Source organism: Oryctolagus cuniculus, chromosome 1, assembly GCF_964237555.1.
Source record: "Oryctolagus cuniculus chromosome 1, mOryCun1.1, whole genome shotgun sequence".
NCBI lineage: Eukaryota > Metazoa > Chordata > Mammalia > Lagomorpha > Leporidae > Oryctolagus > Oryctolagus cuniculus.
Window position 1 is genome coordinate 97727609 of NC_091432.1, and position 17793 is coordinate 97745401.

Sequence of the window (17793 nt, forward strand, 5' to 3'; positions counted from 1 at the left end):
GTCACTTCCCCCACTACCCTCCCTTGCACCCACACTCCAACCTTTCCTCCTCCTCCCTCTCATTACTTTTTGCAAAGATCTATTTACAGTTTATTAATGATCATAAAGTTAACACTACACTAAGGAAAAGAGTTCAACAAATAGGATGAAGAGAAAACACAAAAACTAAACACTGTTCCTCAATGGAAGACATAAAAAAAAATCGAATCTCAAAATGTCTATTTCACTCCAATACATTGCATTTCATGTACTCTAGTAATTACCTCAGATCAAGGAAAACATATGATATCTGTTTTTTTGGGACTGGCTTATTTCACTAAGTATATTGGTTTCAAGTTACATCCATTTTGTTCCAAAAGTCAGTATTTCATTTTTTTAAATAGCTGAATAGTACTCCATAATATACCATAATTCTTTATCCAATAAGCTCCACATGAGATCAACTGAGGTTCAGTTCAACATTTCCCTGTCCCAGTTCTGGTGGATGATCAGTTCCTAAGAGCATTCCACAAGAAATTTATTTTATTCTTTTCAAATATCAAACTTCCAAATGAGAGTCTGTTTCCTGGAGAATCAAGACTAAAATATGTGTTTTTTTACTGTATTATTTTCTAGAGTGCCTGGACTTTGTCACTATATTGTATCTAATTTAGAGCAAGTTTGAATCCTGGATTTATCATTTATTAGATCTGTGGGCTTGAAATGTTAGTAATGTTCTTGTACCATTTTCCCCAAAGTTTAGTTGTATATATGAAAACTCCAAATCAATAATGACTAAATTATATTTTTAAAATATTTCTCTCCCGTATTGAACAATATAGGAGATGTGGCATAGAATCCACGTTATGTGGGCATAAACCAGCTCTTGTGATCCTCTATCCTAAGATGTAGTCTTTATCTTCATGAACCAAAATGACTTTTATAGTATACTATAGTCCCAGCTATAATATGTGCTAGTAGAATGGAAGAAGCAAAGAATGACCTGACCTCTCCCTTTTAAGGAGAATTGCCAGAAGTTTCTTACAGTGCTTCGTTACATGTGTCCCTGACTAGAACATAGTTCCTTGGCCACACCTAGAATTGAAAATATGTGAATGTGAATGGAATGGGAGAGGGAGTGGGGAGATGGGAGGGTTGTGGGTGGGAAGGAAGTTATGGGGGTGGGGGAAGCCTTTGTAATCCATAAACTGTACTTTGCAAATTTATATTTACTAAATAAAATTTAAAATAAAGAACATAAATAAGGACATGCAGATGTTTTAGAGAGTGGTAAAGGTAACAATTTTAGAGTAGTCAGGGAGTCTTTAGGTCTCACCAGGGTATTGTCGAAGATCTTATCTGTTGGAACTGGAATCTTATGTGGTTTCTTAAGTAGAAAGACCTTTCCCTTAGATTCTTGGTTGTTTCTAAAAATTCTAACCTCACTATTCTGTACATTTTTCAGAATTTTGGTGACTTTAAAAAGTCTGCTTCTTTTCACTATTAAATAGGATCCGAAATACTGTCCTGTTCGCAAACATGATATTTGCGAGTAGGATCAACCCAAGTATTCCTGGTGCTTATGCAGATGGCTAAATCAAAAATCATGTTGCTGGGATCAGTTTCTCATATGTATCTGTCATCAGCATCTGCTCTATTCAGCCCTCTAGACTAGCTCTGCCAGTTTTGGCCTGCAAGTCTGGGAAAAGTTATGTATAGCAAGATTTCTTGGCACTCTTCTATAGATTTTCACACTTGATATTCTGACCTTGACTGTCATCTGTCCTCAGTTAGCAGCAATGACGGGAAAGTCATATTACTCTTCTGCAGAAGTTTAAGATCATAATAAACAGTCATCAATTTATTCTTCGGTAAATTGCAGTGGATTTTATGGCCACTTGTGAGCAATTGCATTCGTCTTTCTCTTACTGAAATCAGTGTACCACATCTCAGAAAGCTCTTGGTCACACTGAGTTTGTGTATATATCTTCAAAATTCAGATCTGCTTTACTCAACCCAAATTATACTTTGTGTGAGCTGATTTTCATCTAGGGCTCTAGTGAAAACATAGACACACAAATGTGAGATAATCATGAGCACTGGCCCCTACTCAAGGCAAAATGACACCACTACAACGTTGCATCTTGATGGCTCATGTATTCAGAAAAAATGATAAAGTTGCTTAGTTCTCATAACAGAATCTGTGTGGAATATGAAACAATCACTACTTGATTTTGTCATTGAAAAGATCTGATTGCAAATGTGGTCTTTGGCAAGTATACTAATCTCACCAAAGTGTTTTTTTTTTTAACTTCTTTTTTCTTTTTTCTTTTTTTTTTAACTTTTATTTAATAAATATAAATTTCCAAAGTACAGCTTATGGATTACAGTGGCTTCCCCCCCACCCCATAACTTCCCTCCAGCCCACAATCCTCCCATCTCCCACTCCCTCTCCCATCCCATTCACATCAAGATTCATTTTCAATTCTCTTTATTTACAGAAGATCAATTTAGTATATATTAAGTAAAGATTTCAACAGTTTGCACCCACATAGAAACATAAAGTGTAAAAGTACTCTTTCAGTACTAGCTATAGCTTTAATTTACATTGTACAACACATTAAGGACAGAGATCCTACATGGGGAGTAAGTGCACAGTGACTCCTGTTGTTGACTTAACAAATCGACACTCTTGTTTATGGAGTCAGTAATCTCCCTAGGCTCTTGTCATGAGTTGCCAAGGCTATGGAAGCCTTTTGAGTTCACCGACTTCGATCTTATTTAGACAAGGTCATAGTCAAAGTGGAAGTTCTCTCCTCCCTTCAGAGAAAGGTACCTCCTTCTTTGATGACCTGTTCTTTCCACTGGGATCTCACTCACAGAGGTCTTTCATTTAGGTCCTCTTTTTTTTTTTTTTTCTTTTTGCAAGAGTGTCTTGGCTTTCCATGCCTAAAATACTTTCATGGGCTCTTCAGCCAGATGCGAATGCCTTAAGGGCTCATTCTGAGGCCAGAGTGCTGTTTAGGGTATTTGCCAATCTGTGAGTCTGCTGTGTATTCCGCTTCCTATTTTGGACCGTTCTCTCCTTTTTAATTATTTTAGTTAGTATTAGCAGACATTAGTCATGTTTATGTAATCTCTTTGACTCTTAATCCTTTCATTATGATCAATTGTGAACTGAAATTGATCACTTTGACTAGTGAGATGGCATTAGTGCATGCCACCTTGATGGGATTGAATTAGAATCCCCTGGCACATTTCTAACTCTAGCGTTTGGGGCAAGTCCGATTGAGCATGTGCTGAAATGTACATCTCCTCCCTCTCTTATTCCCACTCTTATATTTAATGGGGATCGCTTTTCAGTTAAATTTAAACACTTAAGAATAATTGTGTGTTAATTACAGAGTTCAACCAATGGTATTAAGAAGAACAAAAAAATATTAAAAGGTATAATATTAAGTTGTTCATCGACAGTCTGGACAAAGGCTGATCAAATCACTGTTTCTCATAGTGTCCATTTCACTTCATCAGGTTTCCTTTTTGTTGCTTGGTTAGTTGTCACTGATCAAGGAGAATATATATTTGTCTCTTTGGGACTGGCTTATTTCAATCAGCATGATGTTTTCCAGATTCCTCCATTTTGTTGCAAATGACTACTGGATTTCATAGTTTGTTGCTGTTGTATAGTATTCTATAGAGTACATGTCCCATAATTTCTTTACCCAGTCTACTGTTGATGGGCATTTAGGTTGGTTCCAGGTCTTAGCTATTGTGAATTGAGCTGCAATAAACATTAAGGTGCAGACAGCTGTTTTATTTGCCAATTTAATTTCCTTTGGGTAGATTCCAAGGAGTGGGATGGCTGGGTTGTATGGTAGGGTTATATTCGGGTTTAGGAGGAATCTCCAGTGCTTGACCAGTTTGCATTCCCACCAACAGTGGGTTAGTGTCCCTTTTTCCCCACATCCTCTCCAGCATCTGTTGTTGGTAGGTTTCTGCATGTGAGCCATTCTAACTGGGGTGAGGTGAAACCTCATTGTGGTTTTGATTTGCATTTCCCTAACTGCTAGTGATCCTGAACATTTTTTCATGTGTCTGTTGGCCATTTGAATTTCCTCTTTTGAAAAATGTCTATTGAGGTCCTTGGCCCATCTCTTAAGTGGGTTGTTTGTTTTGTTGTTGTGGAGTTTCTTGATCTCTTTGTACATTCTGGTTATTAATCCTTTATCGGTTGCATAGTTTGCAAATATTTTTTCCCATTCTGGCGGTCGGTAGCCTCTTCACTTTCCTGACTGTTTCTTTTGCAGTACAGAAACTTCTCAATTTGATGCAATCCCAATAGTTGATTTTGGCTTTGACTGCCTGTGCCTCCCGGGTCTTTTCCAGAAACTCTTTGCCTGTGCCAATATCTTGAAGGGTTTCTCCAATGTTCTCTAATAACTTGATGGTGTCGGGTTGTAGATTCCGATCTTTAATCCATGTTGAGTGGATCTTTGTGCAAGGTGCAAGGTAGGGGTCTTGCTTCATGCTTCTGCACGTGGAAATCCAGTTTTCCCAGCACCATTTGTTGAATAGACTGTCCTTACTACAGGAATTGGTTTTAGATCCTTGATCAATTATCAGTTAGCTGCAGATGTTTGGGTTGATTTCTGGTGTTTCAATTCTGTTCCATTGGTCTATCCATCTGTTTCTGTACCAGTACCATGCTGTTTTGATTACAACTGCCCTGTAGTATGTCCTGAAATCTGGTATTGTGATGCCTCTGGCTTTGTTTTTGTTGTCCAAGATTGCTTTAGCTATGCGAGGTCTCTTGTGCCTCCATATGAATTTCAGCATCATTTTTTCTAGATCTGCGAAGAATGTCTTCGGTATCTTGATTGGGATAGCATTGAATCTATCAATTCCTTTTGGGAAATGGACATTTTGATGATGTTGATTCTTCCAATCCATGAGCATGGAAGATTTTTCCATTTCTTGGTATCCTCTTCTATTTCTTTCTTTAAGGTTTTGTAATTCTCATCGTAGAGATCTTTAACATCTTTGGTTAATTTTATTCCAAGGTATTTGATTGTTTTTGTAGCTATTGTGAATGGGATTTATCTTTGCATTTCTTCCTCATCCATTGCATTGCCTGTATATACAAAGGCTGTTGATATTTGTGCATTGATTTTATATCCTGCTACTTTGCCAAACTCTTCTTTGAGTTCCAATAGTCTCTTAGTAGAGTTCTTTGGATCCCCTAAATAAAGAACCATATCATCTGCAAGGAGGGATAGTTTGAGTTCTTCCTTCCCAATTTGTATCCCTTTAATTTCTTTTTCTTGCCTGATGGCTCTGGCTAGAACCTCCAGAACTATATTGAATAGAAGTGGTGAGAGTGGGCATCCCTGTCTGGTACCAGATCTCAGTGGAAATGCTTCCAACTTTTCCCCCATTCAATAGGATGCTGGCCGTGGGTTTTTCATAAATTGCTTGATTGTATTGAGGAATGTTCCTTCTATACCGAATTTTCTTAGTGTTTTCATCATGAAAGGGTGTTGAATTTTATCGAATGCTTTTTCTGCATCTATTGAGGTAATCAAATGTTTTTCATCTGGAGATGTTAATGTGATGTATCACATTGATTGAGTTGTGAGCACTGAACCAACCCTGCATACCTGGGATAAATCCCACTTGGTCTGAGTGGGTCATCTTTCTGATATGTTGTTGCATTCTATTAGCCAGAATTTTATTGAGGATTTTTTTGTCTAAGTTCATCCGGGATATTGGTCTGCAATTTTCTTTCTTTTTTTTTTAACTTTTATTTAATGAATATAAATTTCCAAAGTACGACTTATGGATTACAATGGCTTCCCCCCCATACCGTCCCTCCCACCCACAACCCTCCCCTTTCCCACTCCCTCTCCCCTTCCATTCACATCAAGATTCATTTTCAATTATCTTAATATACAGAAGATCAGCTTAGTATACATTAAGTAAACATTTCAACAGTTTGCTCCTACACAGAAACATAAAGTGAAAAATAATAGATGATTTTTTTAAATGATGATGAAATCAGATCAGACCTATTGTCATGTTTAATCCCAGTGAGAGTCAAGTTGGGAATTGATAATTTCTTTCTTTTTTTTTTTTTTTTTTTACAGAAGATCAGTTTAGTATGCATTAAGTAAAGATTTCAACAGTTTGCACCCCCATAGAAACACAAAGTGAAATATATTGTTTGAGTACTCGTTATAGCATTAAATCTCAATGTACAGCACATTAAGGACAGAGATCCTACATGAGGAGTAAGTGCACAGTGACTCCTGTTGTTGACTTTACAAATTGACACTCTTGTTTATGGCATCAGTAATCACCCTAGGCTCTTGTCATGAGCTGCCAAGGCTATGGAAGCCCCCCTGAATTCACTGACTCTGATCATATTTAGACAAGGCCATGTCAAAGTGGAAGTTCTCTCCTCCCTTCAGAGAAAGGTACCTCCTTCATTGAAGACCTGTTCTTTCCACTGGGATCTCACTCACAGAGATCTTTTTGCCAGAGTGTCTTGGCTTTCCATGCCTGAAATACTCTCATGGGCTTTTCAGCCAGATCCGAGTGCCTTTAGGGCTGATTCTGAGGCCAGAGTGCTATTTAGGACATCTGCCATTCTATGAGTCTGCTGTGTATCCTGCTTCCCATGTTGGATCACTCTCCCCTTTATTTATTCTGTTGGTTAGTGTTAGCAGGTACTAGACTTGTTTATGTGCTCCCTTTGACTCTTAGTCCTTTCATTATGATCAATTGTGAACTGAAATTGATCACTTGGAATAGTGAGATGGCATTGGTACATGCCACCTTGATGGGATTGAATTGGAATCCCCTGGTATGTCTCTAACTCTACCATCTGGGGCAAGTCAGCTTGAGCATGTCCCAAATTGTACATCTCTTCCCTCTCTTATCCCCACTCTTATGTTTAACAGGGATCACATTTCAGTTAAATTTCAACACTTAAGAATAACTGTGTATTAATTACAGAATTAAACCAGTCATATTAAGTAGAACAGACAAAAAAAACTACGAAGAGGGATAATGTATTAAGTTGTTCATTAACAGTCAGGGCTATGCTGATCAAGTCACAGTTTTTCATAGTGTCCATTTCACTTCAGGAGGTTTCCTTTTTGGTGTTCAGTCAGTTGTCACCGATCAGTGCGAACATATGGTATTTGTCCTTTGGGACTGGCTTATTTCACTCAGCAGGATATGTTCCAAATTCCTCCATTTTGTTGCAAATGACTGGATTTCATTGTTTCTTACTGTGGTATAGTATTCTAAAGAATACATATCCTGCAAAGCTATCATTTGTGAATGAAGGTGAAATAAAGACTTTTCATAGCAAACAGAAATTGAAAGAATTTGTTTCCACTCGTCCAGCCCTGCAAAAGATGCTTAAAGATGTGTTACACACAGAAACACAGAAACACGGTCATCAATATGAAAGAAGGTAAAGGAAGGAAACCTCACAGCAAAAGATCACAGGGAATTCAAAGCATATATTAGAACTTATCTTTGGCAAATGGCAGGGCAAAGTTACCACTTATCATTAGTCACATTGAACATGAATGGCCTGAATTGTCCAGTTAAAAGACACCAATTGGCTGATTGGGTTAAGTAACAAAACCCATCTATTTGCTGCTTACAAGAAACGCATCTTTCCAACAAAGATCCATACAGACTGAAAATGAAAGGCTGGAAAAAGATATACCATGCCAACAGAAATGAAAAAAGAGCGGGCGTAGCCATCTTAATATCGGACAACATAAACTTTACCACAAAAGCTGTTAAGAGTGACAAAGAGGGACACTATATAATGATTAAGGGATCAGTACAACAAGAAGATATGACAATTATCAATGTATATGCACCTAACTACAGAGCACTGGTTTATCTAAAAGATTTATTAAGTGACTTAAAGGGAGACTTAGACCCCAATACAATAGTACTGGGGGACTTCAATACTCCACTCTCAGAAATGGACTGATCAGCAGGACAGAAGATCAACAAGGATACAGTAGATTTAAATGACACTATAGCCCAAATGTATCTAATAGATATATACAGAACTTTCAATCCTAAAGCTAAGATTTTACATTCTTCTCAGCAGTACATGGAACCTTCTCTAGGATTGACCACATACTAGGCCATAAAGCAAGTCTCAGCAATTCAAAAGAATTAGAATCATACCATGCAGCTTCTCAGACCATAAAGGAATGAAGTTGGAAATTAGAAACTCAGGAATCCCTAGAGCATTTGCAAACACATGGAGATTGAACAACATGCTCCTGACTGAACAATGGGTCATAGAAGAAATTAAAAGAGAAATCAAAAATTTTCTGGAAGTAAATGAGGATAACAGCACAACATACCAAAACTTATAGGATGCAGCAAAGGCAGTGTTAAGAGGAAAGTTTTTATCAATAGGTGCCTACATCAAGAAATTGGAAAGGCACCAAATAGATGAGCTTTCAATTCACCTCAAGTATCTAGAAAACCTACAGCAAACCAGACCCAAATCTAGTAGGAGAAGAGAAATAATTAAAATCAGAGAAGGAATTAACAGGATTGAATAAAAAAAAAAAACATTCCAAAAAATCAGCCAAACGAGGAGCTGGTTTTTTGAAAAAATAAACAAAATTGACACCCCATTGGCCCAACTAACTAAAAAAAGAAGAGAAAAGACCCAAATCAATAAAATCAGAGATGAAAAAGGAAACGTAACAACAGACACCACAGAAATAAAAAGAATCATCAGAAATTACTACAAGGACCTGTATGCCAGCAAACAGGGAAACCTATCAGAAATGGGTAGATTCCTGGACACATGCAACCTACCTAAATTGAACCAGGAAGACATCGAAAAGCTAAACAGACCCATAACTGAGACAGAAATTGAATCAGTAATAAAGGCCCTCCCAACAAAGAAAAGCCCAGGACCAGATGGATTCACTGCTGAATTCTACCAGACATTTTTGAAGAACTAACTCCAATTCTTCTCAAACTATTCAGAACAATTGAAAAAGAGGGAATCCTCCCAAATTCTTTTTATGAAGCCAGCATCACCTTAATTCCTAAGCTGGAAAAAGATGCAGCATTGAAAGAGAATTACAGACCAATATCCAAGATGAACATAGATGCAGAAATCCTCAATAAAATTCTGGCCAATAGAATGCAACAACACATGAGAAAGATCATCCACCCAGACCAAGTGGGATTTATCCCTGGTATGCAGGGATGATTTAATGTGCGCAAAGCAATCAATGTGATACACCACATTAACAGACTTCAGAAGAAAAACCATATGATTATCTCAATAGATGCCGAGAAAGCATTTGATAAAATACAACACCCATTCATGATGAAAACTCTAAGCAAACTGGGTTTGGAAGGAACATTCCTCAATACAATCAAAACAATCTATGAAAAACCCACAGCCAACATCCTATTGAATGGGGAAAAGTTGGAAGCATTTCCACTGAGATCTGGTACCAGACAGGGATGCCCACTCTCACCACTTCTATTCAATATAGTTCTGGAGGTTCTAGCCAGAGCTATTAGGCAAGAAAAAGAAATTAAAGGGATACAAATTGGGAAGGAAGAAGTCAAACTATCCCTCTTTGCAGATGATATGATTCTTTATTTAGGGGACCCAAAGAACTCTACTAAGAGACTATTGGAACTCATAGAAGATTTTGGCAAAGTAGCAGGGTATAAAATCAATACACAAAAATCAACAGCCTTTGTATACACAGAAAATGCCATGACTGAGAAAGAACTACTAAGATCAATCCCATTCACAATAGCTACAAAAACAATCAAATACCTTGTAATAAAATTAACCAAGGACGTTCAAGGTCTCTACGATGAAAATTACAAAACCTTAAAGAAAGAAATAGAAGAGGATACCAAGAAATGGAAAAATCTTCCATGCTCATGGATTGGAAGAATCAATATCATCAAAATGTCCATTTCCCAAAAGGAATTGATAGATTCAATGCAATCCCAATGAAGATACCGAAGACCTTTTTCAAAGATCTGGAAAAAATGGTGCTGAAATTCATATGGAGGCACAAGAGACCTCGAATAGCTAAAGCAATCTTGTACAACAAAAACAAAGCCAGAGGCATCACAATACCAAATTTCAGGACATACTACAGGGCAGTTGTAATCAAAACAGCATGGTACTGGTACAGAAACAGATGGATAGACCAATGGAACAGAATTGAAACACCAGAAATCAACCCAAACATCTACAGCCAACTTATATTTGACCAAGGATCTAAAACCAATTTCTGGAGCAAGAACAGTCTATTCAATAAATGGTGCTGGGAAAACTGGATTTCCACGTGCAGAAGCATGAAGCAAGACCCCTACCTTACACCTTACACAAAAACCCACTCAACATGGATTAAAGACCTAAATCTACGACCTGACACCATCAAGTTATTAGAGAACATTGGAGAAACCCTTCAAGATATTGGCACAGGCAAAGAGTTTCTGGAAAAGACCTGGGAGGCACAGACAGTCAAAGCCAAAATCAACTATTGGGATTGCATCAAATTGAGAAGTTTCTGTACTGCAAAAGAAACAGTCAGGAGAGTGAAGAGACAACCGACAGAATGGGAAAAAATATTTGCAAACTATGCAACAGATAAAGGGTTAATAACCAGAATCTACAAAGAGATCAAGAAACTCCAAAAAAAAAAACAAACAAACAAACAAAACAAACAACCCACTTAAGAGATGGGCCAAGGACCTCAATAGACATTTTTCAAAAGAGGAAATCCAAATGGCCAACAGGCACATGAAAAAATGTTCAAGGTCACTAGCAATCAGGGAAATGCAAATCAAAACCACAATGAGGTTTCACCTCACCCCGGTTAGAATGGCTCACATACAGAAATCTACCAACAACAGATGCTGGCGAGGATGTGGGGAAAAAGGGACACTAACCCACTGTTGGTGGGAATGCAAACTGGTCAAGCCACTATGGAAGTCAGTCTGGAGATTCCTCAGAAACCTGAATATAACCCTACCGTTTTACCCAGCCATCCCACTCCTTGGGATTTACCCAAAGGAGTTTAAATTGGCAAACAAAAATGCAGTCTGCACCCTAATGTTTATTGCAGCACAATTCACAATAGCCAAGACCTGGAACCAACCTAAATGCCCATCAACGATAGACTGGATAAAGAAATTATGGGATATGTACTCTATAGAATACTATACCGCAGTAAGAAACAATGAAATCCAGTCATTTGCAACAAAATGGAGGAATCTGGAACACATCATGCTGAGTGAAATAAGCCAGTCCCAAAGGGACAAATACCATATGTTCGCGCTGATCGGTGACAACTGACTGAACACCAGAAAGGAAACCCCCTGAAGTGAAATGGACACTATGAGAAACGGTGACTTGATCAGCATAGCCCTGACTGTTAATGAACAACGTAATACATTATCCCTCTTCGTAGTTTTTTTTGTCTGTTCTACTTAATATGACTGGTTTAATTCTGTAATTAATACACAGTTATTCTTAAGTGTTGAAATTTAACTGAAATGTGATCCCTGTTAAACATAAGAGTGGGGATAAGAGAGGGAAGAGATGTACAATTTGGGACATGCTCAAGCTGACTTGCCCCAGATGGTAGTGTTAGAAACAGGGGATTCCAATTTAATCCCATCAAGGTGGCATGTACCAATGCCATCTCACTAGTCCAAGTGATCAATTTCAGTTCACAATTGATCATAATGAAAGGACTAAGAGTCAAAGGGAGCACATAAGCAAGTCTAGTACCTGCTAACACTAACCGATAGAATAAATAAAGGGGAGAGTGATCCAACATGGGAAGCGAGATACTCAGCAGACTCATAGAATGGTGGATGTCCTAAACAGCACTCTGGCCTCAGAATCAGCCCTAAAGACATTCTGATCTGGCTGAAAAGCCCATGAGAGTATTTCAGGCATGGAAAGCCAAGACACTCTGGCAAAAAACAAAAAAAACAAAAAAAACAAAAAAAAACAAAAAAAACAAAACCAAAAAAAACCCAAAAAAACCAAAAAAACCAAAAAAACAAACCCTACATGTAAGATCTCTGTGAGTGAGATCCCAGTGGAAAGAACAGGTCTTCAAAGAAGGAGGTACCTTTCTCTGAAGGGAGGAGAGAACCTCCACTTTGACTATGACCGTGTCTAAACAAGATAAGAGTCGGAGAACTCAAAGGGCTTCCATAGCCTTGGAAACTCATGACTGGTGCATAGGGAGATTACTGATGCCATAAACAGGAGTGTCAATTTGTAAAGTCAACAACAGGAGTCACTGTGCACTTACTCCTCATGTAGGATCTCTGTCCTTAATGTGCTGTACACTGAGGCTTAATGCTATAATGAGTACTCAAACAGTATATTTCACTTTGTGTTTCTATGGGGGTGTAAACTGTTGAAATCTTTACTTAATGTATACTAAACTGATCTTCTGTTAAAAAAAAAAAGAAGAAGAAATTATCAATTCCCAACTTGACTCTCACTGGGATTAAACATGACAATAGGTCTGATCTGATTTCATCATCATTTAAAAAATCATCTATTATTTTTCACTTTATGTTTCTGTGTGGGAGCAAACTGTTGAAATCTTTACTTAATGTGTGCTAAAGTGATCTTCTGTATATAAAGAGAATTGAAAATGAATCCTCAAGTGAATGGATGGGGAGAGGGAATGTGAAAGGGGAGGGTTGCGGGTTGGAGGGACATTATGGGGGGGAAGCCATTGCAATCCATAAGCTGTACTTTGGAAATTTATATTCATTAAATAAAAGTAAAAAAAAAAAGAATACATATCCCGTAATGTCTTTATCCAGTCTACCGTTGATGGGCATTTAGGTTGGTTCCAGGTCTTGGCTATTGTGAATTGTGCTGCGATAAACATTAGGGTGCAGACTGCATTTTTGTTTGCCAATTTAAACTCCTTTGGGTAAATCCCAAGGAGTGGGATGGCTGGGTCGAACAGTAGGGTTATATTCAGGTTTCTGAGGAATCTCCAGACTGACTTCCATAGTGGCTTGACCAGTTTGCATTCCCACCAACAGTGGGTTAGTGTCCCTTTTTCCCCACATCCTCGCCAGCATCTGTTGTTGGTAGATTTCTGTATGTGAGCCATTCTAACCGGGGTGAGGTGAAACCTCATTGTGGTTTTGATTTGCATTTCCCTGTTGGCTAGTGACCTTGAACATTTTCATGTGCCTGTTGGCCATTTGGATTTCCTCTTTTGAAAAATGTCTATTGAGGTCCTTGGCCCATCTCTTACGTGGGTTGTTTGTTTGTTTTTTTTTTTTTTTTTTTTTTTTTTTGGAGTTTCTTGATCTCTTTGTAGATTCTGGTTATTAACCCTTTATCTGTTGCATAGTTTGCAAATATTTTTTCCCATTCTGTCGGTTGTCTCTTCACTCTCCTGACTGTTTCTTTTGCAGTACAGAAACTTCTCAATTTGATGCAATCCCAATAGTTGATTTTGGCTTTGACTGTCTGTGCCTCCCGGGTCTTTTCCAGAAACTCTTTGCCTGTGCCAATATCTTGAAGGGTTTCTCCAATGTTCTCTAATAACTTGATGGTGTCAGGTCGTAGATTTAGGTCTTTAATCCATGTTGAGTGGATTTTTGTGTAAGGTGTAAGGTAGGGGTCTTGCTTCATGCTTCTGCACGTGGAAATCCAGTTTTCCCAGCACCATTTATTGAATAGACTGTTCTTGCTCCAGAAATTGGTTTTAGATCCTTGGTCAAATATAAGTTGGCTGTAGATGTTTGGATTGATTTCTGGTGTTTCTATTCTGTTCCATTGGTCTATCCATCTGTTTCTGTACCAGTACCATGCTGTTTTGATTACAACTGCCCTGTGGTATGTCCTGAAATCTGGTATTGTGATGCCTCTGGCTTTGTTTTTGTTGTCCAAGATTGCTTTAGCTATTCGAGGTCTCTTGTGCCTCCATATGAATTTCAGCATCATTTTTTCTAGATCTGCGAAGAATGTCTTCGGTATCTTCATTGGTATTGCATTGAATCTATCATTTCCTTTTGGGAGAATGGACATTTTGATGATATTGATTCTTCCAATCCATGAGCATGGAAGATTTTTCCATTTCTTGGTATCCTCTTCTATTTCTTTCTTTAAGATTTTGTAATTCTATTCGTAGAGATCTTTAACGTCCTTGGTTAATTTTATTCCAAGGTATTTGATTGTTTTTGTAGCTATTGTGAATGGGATTGATCTTAGTAGTTCTTTCTCAGTCATGGCATTGCTTGTGTATACAAAGGCTATTTATTTTTGTGCATTGATTTTATATCCTGCCACTTTGCCAAAATCTTCTATGAGTTCTAATAGTCTCTTAGTAGAGTTCTTTGGATCCTCTAAGTAAAGAATCATAACGTCTGCAAAGAGGGATAGTTTGACTTCTTCCTTCTCAATTTGTATTCCTTTGATTTCTTTTTCTTGTCTTATGGCTCTGGATAAAACTTCCAGAACTATGTTAAATAGCAGTGGTGAGAGTGGGCATCCCTGTCTGGTACCAGATCTCAGTGGAAATGCTTCCAACTTTTCCCCATTCAATAGGATGCTGGCTGTGTTTTTTTTTTTTTATCTTTTATTTAATGAATATAAATTTCCAAAGTACGACTCATGTGTTACAATGGCTTCCCCCCCCATACCGTCCCTCCCACCCACTACCCTCCCCTTTCCCACTCCCTCTCCCCTTCCATTCACATCAAGATTCATTTTCGATTATCTTAATATACAGAAGATCAGCTTAGTATACCTTAAGTAAGGATTTCAACAGTTTGCTCCCACACAGAAACATAAAGTGAAAAATAATAGATGATTTTTTTAAATGATGATGAAATCAGATCAGACCTATTGTCATGTTTAATCCCAGTGAGAGTCAAGTTGGGAATTGATAATTTCTTTCTTTTTTTTTTTTTTTACAGAAGATCAGTTTAGTGTACATTAAGTAAAGATTTCAATCGTTTGCACCCCCATAGAAACACAAAGTGAAATATACTGTTTGAGTACTCGTTATAGCATTAAGCCTCAGTGTACAGCACGTTAAGGACAGAGATCCTACATGAGGAGTAAGTGCACAGTGACTCCTGTTGTTGACTTTACAAATTGACACTCCTGTTTATGGCATCAGTAATCTCCCTATGCACCAGTCATGAGTTTCCAAGGCTATGGAAGCCCTTTGAGTTCTCCGACTCTTATCTTGTTTAGACACGGTCATAGTCAAAGTGGAGGTTCTCTCCTCCCTTCAGAGAAAGGCACCTCCCTCTTTGAAGACCTGTTCTTTCCACTGGGATCTCACTCACAGAGATCTTTTTGCCAGAGTGTCTTGGCTTTCCATGCCTGAAATACTCTCATGGGCTTTTCAGCCAGATCCGAGTGCCTTTAGGGCTGATTCTGAGGCCAGAGTGCTATTTAGGACATCCGCCATTCTATGAGTCTGCTGAGTATCTCACTTCTCATGTTGGATCACTCTCCCCTTTATTTATTCTATCGGTTGGTGTTAGCAGATACTAGACTTGTTTATGTGCTCCCTTTGACTCTTAGTCCTTTCATTATGATCAATTGTGAACTGAAATTGATCACTTGGGATAGTGAGATGGCATTGGCACATGCCACCTTGATGGGATTAAATTGGAATCCCCTGGTATGTTTCCAACTCTACCAATTCGGGCAAGTCAGCCCGAGCATGCCCCAAATTATACATCTCTTCCCTCTCTTATTCCCACTCTTATGTTTAACAGGGATCACATTTCAGTTAATTTTCAACACTTAAGAATAACTGTGTGATAATTACAGAATTAAACCAGTCATATTAAGTAGAACAGACAAAAAAAAATACTATGAGGGATAATGTATTAAGTTGTCCATTAGCAGTCAGGGCTATGCTGATCAAGTCACCATTTCTCATAGTGTCGATTTCACTTCAGGAGGTTTCCTTTTTGGTGTTCAGTCAGTTGTCACCGATCAGGGAGAACATATGGTATTTGTCCCTTTGGGACTGGCTTACTTCACTCAGCATGATGTGTTCCAGATTCCTCCATTTTGTTGCAAATGACTGGATTTCGTTGTTTCTTACTGCGGTATAGTATTCTATAGAGTACATATCCCATAATTTCTTTATCCAGTCTACCATTGATGGGCATTTAGGTTGGTTCCAGGTCTTGGCTATTGTGAATTGTGCTGCAATAAACATTAGGGTGCAGACCGCTTTTTTGTTTATCAATTTAAACTCCTTTGGGTAAATCCCAAGGAGTGGGATGGCTGGGTCGAACGGTAGGGTTATATTCAGGTTTCTGAGGAATCTCCAGACTGATTTCCATAGTGGCTTGACCAGTTTGCTTTCCCACCAACAGTGGGTTAGTGTCCCTTTTTCCCCACATCCTCGCCAGCATCTGTTGTTGGTAGATTTCTGTATGTGAGCCATTCTAACCGGGGTGAGGTGAAACCTCATTGTGGTTTTGATTTGCATTTCCCTGTTGGCTAGTGACCTTGAACATTTTTTCATGTGCCTGTTGGCCATTTGGATTTCCTCTTTTGAAAAATGTCTATTGAAGTCCTTGGCCCATCTCTTAAGTGGGTTGTTGGTTTTTTTTTTTTTTTGGAGTTTCTTGATCTCTTTGTAGATTCTGGTTATTAACCCTTTATCTGTTGCATAGTTTGCAAATATTTTTTCCCATTCTGTCGGTTGTCTCTTCACTCTCCTGACTGTTTCTTTTGCAGTACAGAAACTTCTCAATTTGATGCAATCCCAATAGTTGATTTTGGCTTTGACTGTCTGTGCCTCCCGGGTCTTTTCCAGAAACTCTTTGCCTGTGCCAATATCTTGAAGGGTTTCTCCAATGTTCTCTAATAACTTAATGGTGTCAGGACGTAGATTTAGGTCTTTAATCCACGTTGAGTGGATTTTTGTGTAAGGTGTAAGGTAGGGGTCTTGCTTCATGCTTCTGCACGTGGAAATCCAGTTTTCCCAGCACCATTTATTGAATAGACTGTCCTTGCTACAGGAATTAGTTTTAGATCCTTGATCAAATATAAGTTGGCTGTAGATGTTTGGATTGATTTCTGGTGTTTCTATTCTGTTCCATTGGTCTATCCATCTGTTTCTGTACCAGTACCATGCTGTTTTGATTACAACTGCCCTGTAGTATGTCCTGAAATCTGGTATTGTGATGCCTCTGGCTTTGTTTTTGTTGTCCAAGATTGCTTTAGCTATTCGAGGTCTCTTGTGCCTCCATATGAATTTCAGCATCATTTTTTCTAGATCTGCGAAGAATGTCTTTGGTATCTTGATTGGGATTGCATTGAATCTATAAATTGCTTTTGGGAGAATGGACATTTTGATGATGTTGATTCTTCCAATCCATGAGCATGGAAGGTTTTTCCATTTTTTGGTATCCTCTTCTATTTCTTTCTTTAAGGTTTTGTAATTCTATTCGTAGAGATCTTTAACGTCCTTGGTTAAGTTTATTCCAAGGTATTTGATTGTTTTTGTAGCTATTGTGAATGGGATTGATCTTAGCAGTTCTTTCTCAGTCATGGCATTGCTTGTGTATACAAAGGCTGTTGATATTTGTGCATTGATTTTATATCCTGCCACTTTGCCAAACTCTTCTATGAGTTCCAATAGTCTCTTAGTAGAGTTCTTTGGATCCTCTAAGTACAGAATCATATCGTCTGCAAAGAGGGATAGTTTGACTTCTTCCTTCTCAATTTGTATTCCTTTGATTTCTTTT

The 17793-nt window shown here is 38.2% G+C and overlaps 1 protein-coding gene across 10 annotated transcripts in view; it reads left to right on the plus strand.

The window, feature by feature from the left end:
• AASDHPPT (aminoadipate-semialdehyde dehydrogenase-phosphopantetheinyl transferase) overlaps positions 1 to 17793 on the plus strand; it is a 133092-nt gene that overhangs the window by 54494 nt on the left and 60805 nt on the right. The gene's annotated exons all lie outside the window — the stretch shown is intronic.